Source organism: Arachis ipaensis, chromosome B03, assembly GCF_000816755.2.
Source record: "Arachis ipaensis cultivar K30076 chromosome B03, Araip1.1, whole genome shotgun sequence".
Lineage (NCBI taxonomy): Eukaryota > Viridiplantae > Streptophyta > Magnoliopsida > Fabales > Fabaceae > Arachis > Arachis ipaensis.
In genome coordinates, this window is record NC_029787.2 from 84,971,600 (window position 1) to 84,989,783 (window position 18,184).

Consider the following 18,184-nt stretch of genomic DNA (forward strand, 5'->3'; position numbering starts at 1 on the left):
TTGCTCCATGTGCATCTCTTCTACTGCTTCTTGGTGGACTGCTGCTATGGTCTCATCAATGATATTGCACCGGAAGATGAAATGGTCTTCCAGAGGGTGCTTCATAGCTTCATTCAGGTTGAAGCTTACTGCTCGGCTGTCTATCTCAAAAGAATAAGTTCCTGAGAATGCATCCAACTTGAACTTTGAGGTCTTCAGGAATGGTCTTCCGAGCAGGATGGATGACGGTCTTCCTGAGTCATTTTGGGGCATCTCCAAGATATAGAAGTCAATGGGAAATGTGAGCCCCTTAATGCTCACTAGCACGTCCTCAGCAATTCCAACCACTGTAATAATGATTTTATCTGCTAACACAAAACGAGCTGCCGACCTTTTTAAGGGAGAGAGCCTTAAAGCATCATATATAGACAATGGCATAATACTCACGCACGCTCCTAAGTCACACATGCATTCAGAAAATATTACACTCCCAATAGTACAGTTAACTAGGGGTGTAAGTTACCGAACCGGACCGAAATTTACCGCAAAATCAAACCGAAATTTACAACAACCGAATGGAAAACCGAAAAAACTGGTTTTTTTTTGTTTTTTTAATCAAACCGATCGGTTCGGTTCGATTTTCGGTTGGCTCAGTAAAAATCGAACCGAACCAAATCGAACCGAAATATTGGTTCAAAAACCTTATTTTTACACATTTGCCCTTTAACCTAATATGCAAACCTCTAACCTCCCAATCCCTACTCACTCAGCGCAGCCACAACACAAGTCACAACCTCCATCTTTCTTCTCTATGCCTGATTGCCTGAGACCCTAAGAGAATGAGAGCTTGAGAGAGCCAGAGAGCTGAGAGCGCCGACGTCAAGTCGACGTGAAGGATGTCGTCGATCTCCATCATGGGCGTTGCAGAGAGCTGTCTTCACGCCATCGTCTCGCCGTCGTCGATCTCTGTCTGAGCCGTTCTTCCCCGTCGCCGAACAGCAGTCCTCGTTGCCATCCAGCAGTCCTCGTCGCCGTCCAACAGTCTCCGTCGCCGAGCCTTCTCCTGCAACTCACAATGTTGTCTTCTGAGGTTGGTAACTCGATTTTTTCACAAATTGTTGGAAGTTATTACTTATTAGATGTTCTTGTTGGTGGGCTGATTGAAAGTTTGTTGTTGTTGCTGTTCGTTGAATTGAAGAAGCTCTTTGTATATATATATACTTCTTATCACAATTTTAATTATAAATCCACATGATTTAATTTTTAAAATTTTTACTTCTTTATATCATATCAATTAAGATTTCAATTCCGAATATTAACTCATATAACCAAAATAAAAAAATTTGGTGCTTACAAAGATATTTTACCTACTTTAGTCACTGCCTGGCCACTTGAATCCTAATTGAATTTTCTCTTTGATTAATCTTTAGGACTGGTTTTGTCTCCCTGATCTTTGGTTTTTTCAAAATTTATTGCAAGTTATTAGATATTTTCGAGTACCTTTTTCTGTCTATGAAGCTAAGGGATTTGGATACCTTTTTCTGTCTAAGTATCTTCGTAACTTAATTTTTGGTGTTCTTTTTTCTTTAAATTATGGATTTGGGATATTGTAGTTAACCACAAATTTTTAAACATTGTCATGTCCTTATATTTGCATTATGTCATGCAGTATCCCATACTTAATAAATCAAGTTTAGAGGTAAGAATGAACGTGAATAGTATTACTCCTTAGTCTTTTCTAGACCAAAAGACCAATAATTACTTTGATGCAGGTTTGATAACACTAACACAGAAAGATTAAATAAAGAGTACTTAATTTAGAAAATAAAGAGTACTTAATCTAGAGAGTAAATAAAGAGTTTAACCTTGTTAAAACCTTCTTCACACGTGATATTACTCAATTGTTTTAGTTATTCCACTTTGTTTTGAGTTATCAATCTAAACAGTACTTAATTTAGAACCAAGGTTCTTTCACAATGAAGCTTAGAAATAGGTACATGGCACATGGGTTTACATTTGATAGTACATTACAATTTCTTCATGCAATAATTTAGGTAAGTAGCACAAAGGCAATAATGCAGATTACTGCAGGAGGGTCCAATTATGAGATCAACATGGCTGCATAAGTGCATATATATGGCTGCATATAATTAATATGTTTCACAAGTTTGAATGCTGAATTTCTTGCTGGAAATAATATTTTCGGTGCTGTTGATGAGTTAAAATGCTAATTTTTCATTGTTATGTTTATATATATGCAGCCAACAAGCAATGAACAGCCCAATGAACCGATGCCTGAAGTTGGGGGTGAAAATGTTGAGTCTGTGGTACGTTCTTCAACAAACAGCGGTGTGCTTATCAAACCCCCGCCCCATCCAAGATCAAAGAAGAGGAAGGTTGATTCAACTAATGTGGGTGCAACTCCGGGAGCAACTCCTACAAATCCAGCTCCAAGCACTATAGAAACTGATGAAGAGGATGGCAAGGATGATCCCAATGAAGGTAACAGAAAACCTTCTAGACCTAGATCTTGGACTTGGGAACACTTTACAAAGGATCCTAAGTCTAAGCCATCATATCCTAGGGCTAAATGTGATTGGTGTGGTGCATCATATGCATGTGACTCTCATAGAAATGGTACAACTAATATGCGTTATCATTTGTTGAATCAATGTAAAAAATTTCCTAGGGACTCGGTGACCCTAGTTAAACAATCTTTACCTTCCAACAAAAAAAAAGAGGGTGAAGGGGTATTTACTGCCGTTACTTTTGATGATGAAATGTGTAGAAAAGCCCTTGCTAGGATGATAATTGTTGATGAGCTACCATTCAAGTTTATTGAGGGGGAGGGATCCAGATTCTATATGAGTATTGTGCAACCTATATTTTCACTTCCGGGAAGGATTACTGTTGCTAAGGATTGTTGGAATCTTTATATTAGTGAAAAGAATAGGTTGAAAACTGTGTTCAAACAACCAAATCAATCTGAATTATATGTGTCTCACTGCTCATTACATTGATCATGATTGGAAAATTGCAAAAGAGGATTATCAATTTTTGTCTTATTAAAAACTACAAGGGAGAAACAATTGGTAGAAAAATTGAGAGATGTCTTTTGGGGTGGGAGATTTCTAGAGTGTTCACAATTACTGTTGATAATGCTAGTTCTAATGATACTGCAATATCTTATCTAAGAACTAGAATGGAGGATTGGAATTTACATCCTTTGAAAGGAGAGCATTTGCATGTTAGGTGTTGTGCATATATTCTTAATCTTGTTGTTAATGATGAATTGAAAGAGATGTATGAATCTATTAGCAAGATAAAAAATGCTATTAGATATGTGCGTGCTTCCCCTAGTCGCATGAATAGGTTCAAAAATTTCATTAAGGAAGCTAGGATACAAGACAAGTATACTGTTCAACTCGATGTTCCCACTAGATGGAACTCTACATACACCATGCTTAAAAGTGGTTTGAAGTTTCAAAAGGCATCCAAGAGGCTAGGGGAGAGAAATACAGAATATGCTCTAATGCAAGGTGGGATTCCGAGGAATATTGATTGGGACAATGCAAAACACTTTATGGAATTCTTAAAAATTTTTTATGATGTTACAAAGAGTGTGTCTGGTAGTTTGCTTGTGACTTCTTCTCAATATTTTCATGAGTTTTGTAAGATCTTGTGAGTGTTCAAAGTTTCTTGTGGTAGTCGAGATCCATTACTTGGGAGTATGGCTGAGAGGATGAAGCTTAAGTATGACAAGTACTAGGGTAACATAAAAAATATCAATATAATGATTTTTATTGCGGTGGTTCTTGATCCTAGATACAAGTTGAAGTTTGTGAACTTTAGCTTTGAAAAACTATATGATAAGGATGATGCTGATTTTTTGGGTGCAAAAGTGAAAGAGACCTTCTCCAAGATGTTTGAATGCTATGTGAAATGCAAATAATGGGGGTAGATCTTTTACTTCAGCAACAATGGAAGGTGCATCAGATGTGGGAGTACCTGATGGCAACATGGCTGGTGATTTTTTCAAGGAGGTGCATTTTCATGAGATCATCAACAAGAATGAGGTGGATTTGTATTTGATGGATGGTTTAGAGAAGCCTCGTGATCAAAATACTTTTGACATATTGAATTGGTGGAAGGTAAATTCTAGCCAGTATCCTATCTTATCCCAAATAGCTAGAGATGTCTTAGCAATGCCGGTCTCGACTGTTGCTTCAGAATATGCTTTTAACACTGGTGGAAGAGTGCTTAACAACTATAGGAGTTCTTTAACTCCAAAGACAGTTGAGACATTGATATGCACACAAAATTGGCTTTGTGCTTCTCCAATGACAACTGATTTTGAGGAGCTTATTGAAGAGTTTGAGAAACTTGAATTAGGTATGCAAAAAAGAAATTTATAGTTCCTTTTATGGTTTAGGTTTATAATTTATAATCTATATTATGTTTATAATCTATAATGATTTTTTGTTTTATTTTTGTAGAAATTGCACCAACCAGAGAAGATGATGATGAGTCTGGTGTGGATTCAGATTAAGCCATGGTGGTTGTTTGGTTTTTATTTGTTATAAAGTGACTGTTTCGGTTTAAAGTGTGTTCATTTTTGTTGTTTTGCTAGACATTTTTAGTTGTCTTTGTTTTATGTTTAATTAAGTTGAATTTGTATTTAATTTGGATGTGATATACTCTTGTTATTCTAGTTTATTGAAGGTTTTAAACTTTATTTTATGATAATTTAAATTCTGATCATTAGGTGCAAAAAAACCGAAAAAACCGACTGAACCAAACCGCTGTTGGTTCGGTTCGGTTGACCAAACAGCAGCCAACCAAATGGTTGGTATTATTATAGGACCGATCAGGTCGGTTCAGTTGGTTTTCGGTCCAAAACCGAACCAAACCGAACCGATTACACCCCTACAGTTAACCATGCATGGTCTTGGATCACTACATTTTTCAGGTATATCCCCCATTAAAGGAGATATGAAACTACCTAAAGGAATAATTTCTAATTCATTAATCTTATCCTTATGCATGCACAAATCCTTTAGAAACTTCACATATTTAGGTACTTGCTGAATAACATCAAAAAGGGGAATAGTTACCTCAACCTTTTTGGAAATTTCTACCATTTTTGGGTCAAGTTCCATCTACTTTCTAGACTTCCTTGCAAGGTGCAAAAATGGGATAGGAATGGCGTCTCTGGTAGCTTTAGCTTCTTCTGGTGCGCCATTCCCTGGTTGAGTTGCTCTTTCTTCAATCATGTCTTGTACTTCATTTTCCTCTTCAACATCCTCCACTTGAACCATATCCTCAACTGGGGCGTGTTCTTGTGGGCTTGGCTCCTCCTGATTCCTCTCTTGCAGTGTGGTTTTGGACCTCAAAGTGATGGCATTGATGCCACCCTTGGAGTTGGGTAAGGGTTGAGAAGGAATTCCACTGGAGCTTGAAGGCTGGTTGTTGGTAGTATTCATAGATCCAATCTATGAGGCAAGAGCTTGTACAGTAGAGGTCAGGCCATTTAAGGTGGAGCTAAGTGTGTCCTCAATGGCCTTTTGTCTTTGCTCAATAGACTGAAGCAATTCGTCATTAGAAGATGAAGGGGGATAAGTAATCTGAGGGGTCTACTGTTCGTTATTCTGAGGTGCTTGGGACTGTCTTTAGTGAGGTACTCTGTAAGGCTGGTTCTGGTTCTGGTGATACCAGTTTTGCTGATTGTTATTATTATTCCACCTCTGATTCCCCTGGTTGTCTCTGCCTCCTATGTTATAGTTGTCCCTCCAGCCTTGGTTGGAGTTATCCCTCCACCCCTGGTTGGAGTTGTCTTGCCAACCCTGGTTATGGTTCCCACATTGGTTATAGTTGCCGCCTTGTTGATAGTATCCTTGGTTTGGGCGGTCATAGAAATTGTGAGTAGCTGCCAAGGTGTTGTCCTCTTGTTGGAGCTGCGGACATTCATCAGTATAATGACTATAACATGCACATATCCTGCACACTCTCTGAGGAACCAGTTGTTGACTATGTTGTAGTGAGGGAGGTTGAGATTGTTGTTGACTTAGATGTATCTGCTTCAGTAGGTTTGTCGTCTCACACAGACTCTGTGTGAGAGCAGTAGTCTCACTGCCAGAGGAAACCTCTGCAACAGCCTTGGGGTGGCTGTTCCTGTGCCTGTGATTCCGAGTGGACTCAGCTAATTCGCTGATCAGTTGCCATGCTTCATCTGCGGTCTTGTACTTTTTTAGAGAACCATTACTTGCACCATCCAATGTAGTCTTATCCCGAGGCTTCATGCCTTGTGTGAAGTAGCTGATCAACACCAACCTGTCAATCATGTGGTGGGGGCACACATCTAGAAGATTCTTGAAGCGCTCCCAATACTTATAAAGAGTTTCTGACTCGCCTTGGATAATGCAGGAGATCTCCTTCCTCAGTCTGTCTGTAACTTCAGTCGGAAAGTATTTTTCCAAGAATTCTCTCCTGAGCGTATCCCAGTTGGTAACAACCGCTTCAGGTTGAGTGTAGTACCATTCCCTCGCCTTTCCCTCAAGAGAAAATGGGAAGGCAGTTAGCAGAATAGAGTTTTCATCTGCACTATGACGCCTAATAGTAGAACAGGCTGTCTAAAAATCCCTGAGGTGCTTTACAGGCTCCTGAGCATGTAAGCCATGAAACTTGGGCATTAAGTTGATTAGCGCAGTCTTCAGTTCAAAATCTGCAGCCATATTTGGGTGACGCGCTTGATACAGTTGCAGTGTAAAGTCTGGGGCTCCAGCTTCCTAGAGAGTAATTCTCCAGGGATCTGCCATGTTACCTGTACGTAAATCAACCGAGTCAGTAGAAAAGGAGCTTGTTTCTTCCTTAGAAGGCACTTCAGATTTGCCTTCAGATAAGACTGGTGAATTGGTAGTAACCACTTCACCACCCTCAGAGGCTAGCCTACGCCGAGCTCGCCTACTATGTGAAATAATTCTTTCAATTTCAGGATCAAATGCGGCTAAGCTCGGATAAGGCAGTGAACGCGTCATTCAATGAAAGAAACATACTGCTCATGGTAATAAAATAAAATAAAATACAAATAAATAAATTCCAACCAATAAATTAGCACACTGTTGCAACTCCCCGACAACGGCGCCAAAAATTGATGCGGGCGAAAATTAGCCGATTAAGAAATTAATATGAGAAATATGTTGCGAGTACAGCTCTTAACCAGCAAAAATCTGCTTATCAATATAGAAAAGAGTTGTCACAAAATTAAGAACAAAATACTGGGAGTAGAAATCCCAGGTCGTCTCCCAACGAGTTGACAAAAGAGTGCGGCTTATTGGTCAGAGGTTTTCCAAGAAAATTTTTGAGTTTGAGAAACAGAAAAATAAATAATTGTAAATTTAAGCAATGGAAATTAACGAGAGAGATTATATAATTCAAATAAAAGCCTTGACCAGGAGAAGATTAGTTGGAAGTTCTATCCTTGTTGAATTTTTCCAAGTGTAATAATAAATGGTTGTTGTTCTACTTGGTCATCCCTTACTTAATAAGGGAAAGTCAAGTAACTAACTAACCAACTCTATCACTCAAGTCCTAACCCTTTTCTAAGAAAGGATTAGAGTCAGAGACTAGAGAGTCAGCCAACAACTTCCAATTAAGATTAACACTTGAGTATTCCAACTCAAGGTTCTCCTCTTAATCAACTCCCAATCAAGTTAGGATACTACTCCATTAACATGAATATAACTTTCACAGAATTAAAAAGGGAATAAAAGGAAGACATGATAAATAATAACTAAAAATTAATTAAAAGTAAATATGGTTCCTTGCATTAATAAATTCTAAAAATAATCCAATTGTAATTCTGAACAAAAATTAAGGATATGGAAGAGTAAGGGAAAAAGAAAGCAAACTAGAATAGCAACTTCAACGGAGGTAATGACTCTTTTCAATATCCAAAAGCCAAAAGCATAAAACTAGAAATCTAAGAATGTAAAAGAAAACCTAGAGGAAGAGAATTTTTTCTCTTAGATTCAAAAACTAAACTAAAACTATGCATAATGAGAATGTGTGTTGAGTCTCTGCTGTCCCCTGGCTCTAGTCTGTGTTTTTGGGCTGGAAACTAGGTCCAAACTCGGCCCAAAATGGCCCCCAGTATTTTCTGTGATTTTTGCAGATCGCGCATGTCACGCGTACGCGTCACTGGTCAACTTCGCGTGTCACGCGTACGTGTAAGGCACGCACACGCGTCTCTGCACAAACTCGCTTTCGCGCGTACGCGTCAGGTACGCGCACACGTCGCAGTGAAAATCTCCAGATCACGCGCACGCGTGAGCCATGCGTGCGCGTCGATGCTCGCTGGTTATCTCCTTAGTTTCTTGTGTTCCTTCCATTTTTGCAAGCTTTCTCTTCATCCTCTAAGCCATTTCTGCCTTGTAAGGCCTGAAAATACTGAACACGCAGATCACGACATCGAATGGTATGAAAGGACATTAAAAATACACAATTTAAAGGCTTAGGAAGCAAGTTTTCAATCATAGATCAGAACTAGGAAGGGATTGTAAAATCATGCAAATAGTATGAATAAGTGTGTAGAGACTTGATAAAAGCCACTCAAATCAGCACAAGATAAACCATAAAATAGTGGTTAATCAAGTGGCTAAAGGGTCCCTCTCGCAGTCCATTGATGAAACCCATGATGGCTACTTCTCTTGGCAGACTTTGTATGTCCAGGAATGCTTTGTTGAATCTTTCTATGTAGTTGCGAAAACTTTCCCGATCTCCTTGCTTGATCCCTAATAGGCTCGGGGCGTGTTTGGCTTTGTCCTTATGGATGGAGAATTTGGCAAAGAATTTTTTGGCTAAGTCGTCAAAACTTGTGATGGATCTAGGAGACAGACTGTCGAACCACTTTATTGATGTCTTTGTTAGGGTAGTCGGGAAAGCTTTGCATCGAATGGCGTCCGAGGCGTCAGTGACATAAATTCTGCTTCTGAAATTGCTGAGATGATGGCTTGGATCCGAGGTACCGTTGATAAACCCCTTTGTAGGGTTTATCTTGGGTTGAATTTAGAGCATTTTGATAACTTTTCCTCACATTTATTCAATGAAATAGCATAATTTTTGTGATTGTCTCTGTACCTGTGCTTAGATGTGAAAATATACTTTTTAGACCTTTAATTTGATAATTTTGATTCACTTTTGATTTTCACTAGATGCCTTGATGTGTTTGCTAGTGATTTCAGGTTGAAAAGGGCTAGGAAGGGAATCAAAGGAGTGAAAGGAAAGCATACAAAGTGGAGAAATCATGAAAAATCAAAGATTTGGAAAAGCCCATGGGCGCGCGTGTGTACTATGCGCCGACGCGCATATCGCGAAATTCTCCAGGGACGCGCACACGCACTATGCGTATATGCGCCGAAGGCCGCACGTGATTCCTTTAGTCAAACACGTGCCTGGAAATTTTGGAGGGTTTCTGGCCCCATTTGGAGCTGAGTTTTTGGCGGGAAAAGGCTAAAAAGACCAAGGAATGAAGGGGAAGGCATGTAGACAAACACACACACACACATGAGGCTAGTTTAGTTTTAGTTTTAGAGAGAGAAGCTCTCCCTTCTCTCTAGGATTAGGATTAGGATTAGGATTAGTTCTTAGATCTAAGTTTTAATTCATGCTCTCTTCTACTTCTTCTTCTTAATTCTTTGTTGTTACATTCATCAGTCTTCTATTGTTTGTTATAATTTCTTTCACCTTGTTTGTAGATCTACTTTTGTTCATTTTATTTTCTTTCAATTCAATTTGAGGTAATTCATGATAATTGTGTTTCTTTTGATTGTTGTTGTTAACTCCTTGTAATAATTGTTGTTAGATTTCATTCTAGTTGTCAATTTACTATGCTTTTCTTTTATGCCTTCCAAGTGTTTGATAAAATGCTTGGTTGGATTTTAGTATAGATTTTGTTCCTCTTGGTCTAGGTAGAGTAATTAGTGATGCTTGAGTTATCTAATTCCTTTGTTGATAGATAATTAGAAGTTGCTAATTGATTTGGATACCACTAAAGCTAGTCTTTCCCTTGGGAGTTGGCTAGGACTTGTGGAATCAAGTTGATTCATCCACTTGACTTTCCTCCATGATTAGAGGTTAACTAAGTGGTAGCAACGGACAATTTGTGGTTACAATTGAGGAGGATAATAAGGATAGGACTTCCAATTCTCACAATCTTGCCAAGAGCTTTCATAGTCATTAGTTTACTTTTATTTCCATTTATATTTCTTGTCTAAAATCTCAAAAACCCCAAACATACTTCATAACCAATAACAAGACACTTCATTGCAATTCCTAGGGAGAACAACCCGAGATTCTAATACTTCAGTTTATAAATTTAGGAGTTTCTTTTAGTGAGAAACAATCTTTTGTATGAAAGGATTATTGTTTGGTTTAGAAACTATACTTGCAACGAGAATCCTATTGTGAATTCTAAACCATCAAGAAACTTGTTCATCAAAATGGCGCCGTTGCCGGGGAAAATGCAATGGTGTTTTATTGGTTATTATACATATGTGAATAGTGTGAATGGGTTTATCTTTTGATTGTTACTAGTTTTTGTTAGTTTTATTTTGCTTTTCTCTTATGAATTCCCACCCTCTTGGCTATGAGTTTGGTTCTCACTATGTTGTAGGAAATGTGGACTTTAATGATAACATGTACCAAGGATGGGACACCCCAAGATGGGAGGAGCCTCAAGGAATTGATCACTCCTATTGGCAACAACCTCTGGATGCTTGTATGTATAATTCACATCCTAGTGCAAGCCAAGTTAATGGCTATGGTGACTCTTTTTGTGATAATCAAGTACCACCACCATACGCTTGTGAACCTTATCCTCAACATGAGTATCAACCATGCTCACAAGCCCATTTTTGCCAAGCACCCTCATATGATCCACATCCATTATATGACCAATCAACCATACCGTATTCTTATGACCATTATGAGCAAGAACCTTTGGAACCACCTCAATGCACACCATCTCCATATCCTTACCAAGAAGAACCACCTTCTCATTATGAACCCTTTCTCCCAAATAATAAACCTTCCTATCCACCCCAAGCCCCAATAGATGATTCTCTTACTTTGCTACTTCAAGACCAAGCGGATATACAAAGGAACACCCTAGAGTTTTTGACTAATTTGACTAAGGTAGTGCATACTTTAGCATACCAATGTTTGAATACTCAAGGTATCTCTGTGGCCACATGTGAAAAATAAAAAAGGAGCAAAGCATGAAAGAGGGATTGGAAAATCCGGTGGAGAAGAAGGAAGAGTCAAGCTTTGTATTGGAGCAATTGGAGGAACCTAGGGTCATTGAAGAAAAGGAAGAAGTGGTTCAAGATCTAGGAGATTCGGAACCATCATGGGAATCTCAACAACCTCCGGAGCATATAAAGATTAAAGAATATGAGAAGGTCAATCAAGAGATGGACTCAATCATCAATGATTTCCTATCAATAATTGAATCCTCTCCCATGGGACGTGAAATTGAAGCTATTGAAGACAACTCAACACCAAATAATGTTGGTAATCTCATTGAAGATTCTTCCATCAAAAGTATGGAAGTAGATTTCATACAACCTCTCAAGTTTGATTCGATTGATGATGAGGAGGAATTGGAAGAAGTCAGCAAGCATGAAGAAGATGAATGAAGTTGTCAAGAGGTGGAAATCCCCAAAGAAGAGCATAAGGAAGTCGACCTTGCACTGTCCAAGTATGGGGAGGTTTCCCTCCCTAAGCTACTATCCAACACACCATTCAAGTGGGTAAAATCCTTACCCTTAAGCTTCACTTTCTCACTTGAATATGGCTTGATTGAAATGGATGGACAACTTAGAGCTCTTTGTAGAACTAAGAGTAAAAAGGAGTTATGTAGCGGCTGGAAGTTTGGAATTAGGCTCATTGAGGTCAAAGCTTTAAAGTATAGGGACCATGATTGGATGAATGCTGCTTTACATAGGTCTATGAAGACGACTTGGTATGCTAAAGAGAATTCTATTTGTCAACCACCCGAATGGAGAATTCATGGAGATCAACTCGAAGACGGGTGCGAAAATAAGATATGGGATCCCAGATCGAAGCATGAAGACCAACTATGGGAGCTCATATCTTGGGTGGAACTTCATCCAAACTCGGTGAAGATGGTTGGAACTTCTGTCAACCATTTGAGGAGCAAAGATCCTTGGAGATTCAAGGATGAGTACAAGCATAAACCACCATGACAAGATCCTCCCAAATGTCCAACTTAAGGGCTTAAACTAAAAGTGCTAGGTGGGAGACACCCCACCATGGTAAACTCTTTCCACCCTCTTGCAATTTTTGATTAATAAGTGAATTGAGTTACCATTGTAGGTAGTTTTCTTTCCATATACTTGGTTCAATAAATTGGTTATAGGTAGCTTGTGGGGCAAGTAACCCTTGCTTATATTTGAAAATTCCCAAAAAGCCAAAAGATTCTTTGTTATTTTGTATTTTTGGAGTTAATTTTGAGCTGTAGGTAGTGTTAGAAGGATTTTGAGCTGTTTTTTCCTTTTCTGAAAAAAAAAAGGGTCAAGGACGCGTGCGCGTCCATACGCATATGCAGGCCCATACTCTTTCCAGAGAGTTGGGCCACTCTCGCACCAGCACTAGGCCAATGGCACAACCACGTGTACGCGTGCGCGCACTGCGCACATACGTGTCGATATCCACATTTTGCAAATGCACGCACCAGCGCACATGCCGCGTGCGCGCCGATTCGCTTAAACAGTTTCCAGGCCTAGGACCTAAGACTTGTGCCAGCTTTGGGCTGGCATTAAGCTTTTAGCGCAACCCACCTCGCGCGGACGCGCACTGTACACGTCCGCTCCCATGCCTACATACCCCCAACTGTGCGAAAGTGCACGGTACGCTTTCGCGCCACTCACTCATTTTCCCACCCACGCCAACGCGCACAAGACGCTGCCGCGTCCATCCCTATATCCTTCCATACGCGCGGACGCGCATGGTGCGCGCCCGTGTGGATTCAAATTCATTAAACCCTTCCTGCGCGATGAACCAGCGCTTTCGCACCGCCGGCGAACCCCAGCCGCGACCCCCACGTCGGTGCCGCCCATCTCTCATTCCTCCATTTCCATTCTTGCTTCTGCTCTACCCCCAGGTTCACTTCGCCCCTGCTCTATTTCCTCTTTGTCTCCTCCCATCACCACTACCCGCCGCTGTGAGTTCGCTGCCGCCACCACTCCTGAGCAGCGCTTCATTACCCATTCCCTTTCCTTTTCCATTTCTGCTCTGCACCTCTGCTCTCAGGTTCCATAGCCTAAACCGCTACTCTGTTTTCTTTATGGCCTTTTATTAATTTTGTTCATTAGTTTTAGTTAGTTAGTTGAATAATTTGTATGTTAGGTTAGATAGAAATAATTGCGGTTAGGTAGTTTGGTTGTGGTTAGAAGATTCTAGGCCTGATAATTGCTCCGTTTGTGTTTATTTGTTTGAATGTTGCATGATAAATGATACGTGGTATGCTCTATTTTATATGCTATGTTCACTGCTGTCTTGCGCGCTTAATGCTGCCAAACCATGTGAATTCCCTAATTATGTTACATGTTTGATATGCTGAATTCACATGACTTTTTTTTTGCTGCTGTTTGTTATCCAGGAACATCCGATTTACTGCCGGAGTGCTGCCCAATTATTTTTGGAAATTGTTTTTGGTTTTAAACATGTTACCTATAATTGAACTTCTTGCTTTTGAAATTGAGTATTCATCTGATTACACGAAGCTCAATTCTTAGGTAACTTTGGGCTGATTATTCCATGTTTATGATGTTGCCCACGATTTGCTTTGAACCCTCACATGTTTTCACTTTTCAAGTTAATCAAATGAATTTGAATTGCGTTTCACTCATTATTTGATTTAATTTGTAATTTTGTTAAATATGGTTCATGCATGTGCAACAATTGGTTATTTTAACTTGTGTAACTCTTTTTCACTCGAATTAGTTTCTATCTTGGTTTATGTTACACAAAATGCATTTCAACTTGTGCAACACCAATTATTGCATTTTTCATGCCGCGACATTGATTGATGACTCGTTTTCAATTAATTGCTTCTTTTGCAATTTCATATTTCATCATCAATTACTGCACCTTCTTCATGATTGTGAGCATGCTTGTTTTCTTTGCTTTGTGGACTTCTCTTCATTGAGACAATGACCATCATACCCCTAACCTTTGAACTAGATTTTCTAACTTCTAACTTGTTTGGCCTTACTAACCTTCTTTTTGTCTTAAGCTAACCCATTGACCATTTTTTTGGGTATGATGCTCTTTGAACCTAATAAACAAGCATGATGTGGTTAATGTTGGATTTCTTGGTTTGTGATTTTATCTTCTTCTTTGGCTTGTGGTTACTTGCATTCCAAGTTTTCATTCTTTTAACTCGCTTCATGGATGTATAATTCCATGCTTGCTATACCTCTACTTGGCTAAGTGCTTATATGTCATATTTGCTTTCAGGATGGATGATAAAGGAAAAGGAAAGGCTACTACCTCAAGAAAGAGGAAGAAATCTCAGGCCTCCGCCATGTCCCCTTATGCCAACTATGCCAAGAATCCACTTAGTGAAGTGGATAAACAGAATCTGCTGCTACCGCCTACTGACACATACATGTTTCCCAACCTTTACTGTGAGCTTCGTTTTCCCACCTATCGGAAAAAAAAGCTAAACATTGAAAAGAAACTAGCTCTTCCCGATGACCTGAGGCACTCCATTAATACCCGTATTCAGGAATTGGGCTTAGGGTTTGTTGACAGAGATGTGGGGAGGATAAACGTTTCTTGGGTCAAGGAGTTTTATTGCAATCTCTTTTGCACTACTCTTGAGTCAGTCCACCTACGGAGTGGACAGGTTTTAGTGACTGAGGCTGCCATTGAGGGTGTTTTGCATTGTCCACCCCGAACCGGTGACACATGTGCTTACCAGCAGGCTAAGACAGCAATAAATGCTTTGACCTTTGATTATGAAGAGCTGAAGTGCGTTATTGCCACACCGGACGCCCCTTGGGTGATGGATTCTAACAACACAAGGCCCAAGGAGACGTTATTTGCTTATCTGTCTAGAGAGACTCAGACTTGGCAGCAGATATTCGCCCACTATATCCTGCCCACTACACACTTTTCTGAGATTCCGATGGATATGCTTCTTCTGATTGGCTGTGTCATGGAGGGGAAGGAGGTATATTTCCCCCGACTGATCAGGAGAGGCATGTGGCGAGCACACATCCGTGGCCTTTTGCCATTTCCCACCATGGTCACTAGGATGGTTGAGCTGGCTGGTGCCCCATGGAGGGATGATGACATGATACCACCACCCCCAGACGAGGACGACAAGGAGGTTACTATCCCGTCGGGTGCGTGGGTGCACGAGAAGCCCCCATCCAGACGCCGCTCTTGGGCTAGAGCAGCAGTAGAGGCAGCCAAACCTTCATCTTTCACAGCAGCAGCAGGACCATCTTCTTCCACAGCACCAGCAGCAGTACCTTTACCACCACCGGCACCTGAGCCGATATACCTGCTAGTACAGCGCCTGTTTCGCTTTATAAAGTGCAGCGAGCGCCGTATCATGCGCCGTCTCGATCACATAGACCAGGTGTTTGTATCACAGGGTATTGAGCTACCCTCTCTCCCCGACTCTCCCCCTTCTGAAGAGGCCGAGCATGAGGCAGAGCACGAGGAGGAGCATGTTGAGGAGCTGATTCGGAAGGAGGCACATCCGGAGACACAGGCTACCCAGGAGACTCCGTAGCATGCCGAGGAGCCAGTGCCCCAGTCTGAGATCCAGCAGGAGGTAGATGCGACCGTTAACCCTCACCATGAGCCTGATCAGTAGCATCGAGGACGATCCTCCATCTTAAGTGTGGGGAGGTCACCGCCGCCGCCATCGGTGGATGCGGTGAACACTTTTCGGACATTATCACTTAGTTTATCTTAGTTTACTTCATTTTGCACTATTTTAGGATTATTGTATATATTTGCTAGCATGGATACTTCTATTTTGGTTGTTGCGCACTTTTATTGTATATATTGCATTTTAGCCTTGTGGTTGTGATTTGGAAAATGTCTTGAATTGTTGAAAACTTAGTTAAACTCTTTTTGGCATAAAAGAAATTGTTTTGATTAGAAAAGAGGGTAAACTAAGGAATTTTAAAATGTCTCAATCACAACATCGTATTTAGGATAGGCTTAGTCAAAATGATAGAATTTCCAAAAGAATTTATCTAGAGGGCACCACCCCAATTGATTGGAAAATTTTTCTTGTGGAACTTGCATGAATTCATACTTTTGTGGATCATGTTTTGAGCTAAGAACACAAGATTGTGAGTTTGAGCCTAATGGTGTGGTTACATCTTATAACCACTTATTCTCCTTCTTGTGTGCATTATTCTCTTTCTATGATTGTGATCCTTGATTTGTTTAATTCTATATTTCCAATTATTCCTTGTATTCATGCATTTATATGATTGAGACCATTATGTTATTAGCTCACTTACCCAAATAGCCTACCTCTTACTCTCCATTGTTAACCAATTTTGAGCCTATGCTTAACCCAATTGTTCTTCATTTTAGCACATTACAAGCCTAAAGTGGAAAACAATAAAGTCCCTTATTTGGATCTTTGATTAGCTTAGGCTAGTGAGAGTGTTTTATATTCAAGTTTGGGGAGATTGGGGAACATTGGTTGGAATAAAAGAGTGTTTTGTATTTATATTTAGGAATTGGATGCATACTCATGTATTGATTGAATATATAAACCTTATGCATTGATGCTCTTGTATGTAGCTTAAAAAAGGGAAAGGAAAAGATAAAAATCAAAATAAAAATAAATACAAAAAGAAAAAAATATAATAGAAAAAGAAAGCAATAAAAAGGGGACAAAATGCTCCCAAAGTAGAGTTCAAAAAAGATCAATGCATATGTGTTATAATCAAAAAGAAAAATGCATGAGTATGTAAAAAGTGAGAAGGATGGGTAGTTAAGTTAGTACTTGATTGTATAGGTCATTATATAGGTTAAGTGGGAAGGTCTAGACTAATCAAAGATTCAAATTCTAGTCCACTTACCCATATATGATCCTACCTCGCCCCTAACCCCATTACAACCCTTGAGAAAGACCTCATGATATTTGTATGCATACATTGAATGGTTGTTGATTGTTAGATGAAGAACAAATTTTGGAAAGCATGATTAGGGGAGAATTGAGTGAATCAACCCCTAAACACTTGAGTGAATAGAGCGGATACACATCCGGTGAGGGTTCGATTGCTCAATTACATGTGTTCACCATTATCATCTATATTCATGTAAGTTTGTAAATCCTTTTGATAATCCAATACAATTGTGGGTTAAATTTGGCACCTATTGTTTGAGCCCTTTGTGCTTACATGTATTCTCTTGGAATTTGAATTGTTTCGACCAAGCACATGCATTCATATAGTCATTTGCATTTAGATAGTTTAGTTGCATTGAATAAATGTCATACCCTTTGCTTCATCCTTGGTTAAGCATGAGGACATGCTTGGTTTAAGTGTGGGGAGGTTGATAAACCCCCTTTGTAGGGTTTATCTTGGGTTGAATTTAGAGCATTTTAATAACCTTTCCTCACATTTATTCAATGAAATAGCATAATTTTTGTGATTGTCTCCATACCTGTGCTTAGATGTGAAAATATGCTTTTTAGACCTTTAATTTGATAATTTTGATTCACCTTTGATTTTCACTAGATGCCTTGATGTGTTTGCTAGTGATTTCAGGTTGAAAGGGGCTAGGAAGGGAATCAAAAGAGTGAAAGGAAAGCATACAAAGTGGAGAAATCATGAAAAGCCAAAGATTTAGAAAAGTCCATGGGCGCGCGCACGCACTATGCGCCTACGCGCAGATCGCGAAATTCTCCAAGGACACGCACGCGCACTGTGCGCGTACGCGTTGAAGGCCGCACGTGATTCCTTTAGTCAAATTCGTGCCTTGCATTTTTGGAGGGTTTCTGGCCCCATTTGGAGCTGAGTTTTGGCGGGAAAAAGCTAAAAAGACCAAGGAATGAAGGGGAAGGCATGTAGACATACACACACACACACATGAGGCTAGTTTAGTTTTAGTTTTAGAGAGAGAAACTCTCCCTTCTCTCTTT

General features: G+C 39.8%; 2 long non-coding RNA genes across 2 annotated transcripts in view; one reads left to right on the forward strand and one right to left on the reverse strand.

The window, feature by feature from the left end:
* The window catches only part of LOC110269742, a 20,084-nt gene continuing 2,701 nt past the window's right edge, over positions 802-18,184 (reverse strand). The window contains exons 2-3 of the long non-coding RNA XR_002358506.1: positions 10,612-10,619; positions 802-1,003 (exon numbers count right to left, since the gene is read on the reverse strand). This is a non-coding gene — a long non-coding RNA (uncharacterized LOC110269742). The remainder of the gene's footprint in view (positions 1,004-10,611; positions 10,620-18,184) is intronic.
* On the forward strand, positions 4,311-4,533 carry LOC110269743. Its single transcript, XR_002358507.1, has 2 exons — positions 4,311-4,371; positions 4,476-4,533. It is a non-coding gene; the product is annotated as an uncharacterized LOC110269743 (long non-coding RNA).